At 36.3% G+C, this 2,871-nt stretch overlaps 1 pseudogene; it reads left to right on the top strand.

Moving 5' to 3' along the window:
* The first annotated feature begins 291 nt into the window (after positions 1-291).
* LOC141167521 (olfactory receptor 2M2-like) lies at positions 292-1,044 on the top strand (annotated as a pseudogene).
* Positions 1,045-2,871: the final 1,827 nt, after the last annotated feature.

Here is a 2,871-nt window from a genome sequence, read left to right as displayed (position 1 = left end):
GCACATTAGGAGACTAATGGCCACATAAATGCACTTTTAGGTTTTATTTATTACATGGTGAATTATAAAAAGCTTGTAGATCTTTGATATTGATAGCATTAAGCATTCTCAACACCTTGTCTTCAGGGGACGATGCCAAGTAATATCACCTCCATCATCCTTCTAGGATTTCCAAATGTTCATTCCTTAAAAATTCTATTTTTCCCTCTACTGATTATTATATATTTTGGGACCATTTTTGGAAACCTTCTCATATTTTTGTATTCAGTCAGTAAAAGCCTTCAGTCCCCGATGTACTTCTTCATTACACAGCTGTCATTGTGTGACCTCCTGGTGATTACAGATATTGTCCCCACTCTTCTTCACTCCATATTGCATGGAGAAGTCACTGTGTCTCTTAACTCCTGCATATTCCAGTTATGTCTCTTTGTTATGTTGGAGTCCTCAGAATGTCTTCTTCTGTAACTGATGTCTTATGATCATTATCTGGCCATTTGCAATCCCCTCCGCTATAACACTATAATGAATCATAGGTTTTGTGTAAGGTCGGTTAATTTAATTTGGTTAATTGGTTTTATCACGGCACTGACAGATGCAATTTCTATACCTAATTTATATTTCTGTGGACCACACGTTATCGACCATTTCTACTGTGACCTAGAACCCATACTGCAGCTCTCCTGCTCTGATACATCCAGAATTCATAACCAGGTTCTTATATTGGGATGTTTTGTTCTTATAGGACCATTTATAATAATTGTGATGTCTTATGTGTACATTGTTATCGCCATTTTAAGGATCCCATCCACCACTGGAAGACATAAAGCCTTCTCCACTTGTAGCTCCCACCTCATTGTGGTTTCCATGCTTTATGGGACATTATTCATTGATTATATATTTCCAACAAGAGGACAATCTCTGATCCTGAGTAAAGACTTATCCCTGATATATACTGTGCTGACCCCACTGCTTAATCCTATTATATACACCCTGAGGAACAAAGACTTTAAAAAAGTATTTAATAAACTTAAGCATATTTTCTAATTTGGTGATGATAATTACATATTGTAAACATTTTCAAATTGAAATAAACACATTGTAAAATTAAATCATTGTATTAATTTCTTAATTCTACAATAAAACTAATATATTCCTAAATGGCCTTCAGGCTCCAACAAAGGTTTGCTATTATATAGACTGAGGTAGGGAGATGAAGCTAAAAAAGATGAGAATATAAGTAATTGATGGTCAGATGTAGTGTTGAGAGAATTTGTTTGGCATTTCAAATTTGTGTTCATGGTTACGAATTGTTCACGCCAAAAAATTGGCTCCACCCATGAACATGTCATCTGAGTGACAGCGTGGCAAATCAGGGATGTTCATGGATGGAGCCGATTTTTTGGTGCTAACAAGTCAGAATCCCGAACACGAACCCGAATTTGAAATGCCGAACAAATTAGCTCAACACTAGTCAGATGGCGAATGGTGAGGTTTTAATGTTAGATAGGGAACACAGCCAGGTGAAAATGTGGACTATCCTGAGTTTATTTTTGTGGGTGATTGTGAAAGACAATTGTGTGAGACAAAAGGGTGAAGTAAAGTAAGAAGCCCCCGAATGCCAGATGTAAATGGGAATATTGAAATCACCCATAAATATTGTGAGCGTATCAGCATAGTTGATAATGTAAATGTCCGTTTACACAGACTGAGCAGTGGCACTAATCGACCACCAATCGGTAAACCAGGAAGTAACTTCAATCTCATCTAGTTAGGTGAAAATGGATGGCAGCCAGAGGAATCTAACAGCCTATTTAACAATTCACTGTGGTATTAGACATTTAAGGAAAATTAAATTGACTTTTTAGAATACTTAACGAATGAATAAGAAGACAAAATAGGTTTTATATGTGAAGAAGTAATAACCACTTAACTAGAAGTGAAAAATATTTCCCTTTTGAGGGGTCTGCTACTAGTTTACTAATAATTGAAGAATAATTGAAGAAGGGCTGGAAAAAAATAATAACGGAATAGGGTCTTATCCCAGTAACAAAAGAAGTAGTGGTTAGAGAATTTGCTCATCTAGCAAAGCTGTGTGACCGCAAAAACATAAAAGCATTTGGTTATGGTAGCTGAATATCCAAAAGAAAAACAAAATACAAGCAAAATACCCAAATAACTGGAAGCAAATGGATAAATCGCCAGTGCATAAAAATAATGATAAATAATAAAGGGTATTTAGTCAACATAATTTTGATCAAAATAATGTAAAAGCCATCCCGCCACATCACGGCAACCATTATGGGACAGTCCTAACTCTAATATTAAAATCTTACCATTTGTCAAGTGACATACATATGGACAAGGGCAGAGAGACTGAACCCCTAGTAGAAGCATGGACCTGAGAGGCAGAATAAACCTTTCAGCTCAGACAAAGGGCGACCACACCCTTATATGCACTGAAGCACACCAGGTTTTTGAATATCCAAAAGGTAATCCTGGATGAATTAATAAAAAGGCGTGGTGATTTTTCTATCATGCCAGGAAAACAAGTAATGAAACTGGAGATCGTCGGTGGATGGAGCCAGGAAATGTGATTCCCTTATCAATAAAGCGGCCTCCTTGAATATTCTTAACAATCAGAAGGAAAGATTCCTTAGTGCAAAAACACCCACTACCCCTTTTTTTTATCTTTTACCTAAGATTCACAAACGTCAAAAAAAAGAAAACACAGGTCGACCCATTATTTCAAGAATCGGCTCATTAATGAGCAATCTATCTGCTGATATAGATAGAATTATGCAAACCCATGTTTTTATTCTCTCCAGGTATCTTAGAAATTTCACAGTACTGAATGTGATATATACGAGGTGA

The sequence above is a fragment of the Phyllobates terribilis genome, unplaced genomic scaffold (assembly GCF_046119375.1).
Source record: "Phyllobates terribilis strain yellow unplaced genomic scaffold, ASM4611937v1 Scaffold_11__3_contigs__length_659146591, whole genome shotgun sequence".
Taxonomy (NCBI): Eukaryota; Metazoa; Chordata; class Amphibia; order Anura; family Dendrobatidae; genus Phyllobates; species Phyllobates terribilis.
Note: the sequence above shows the minus strand (reverse complement) of the source record. Positions and strands in the feature narration are given on the sequence as shown.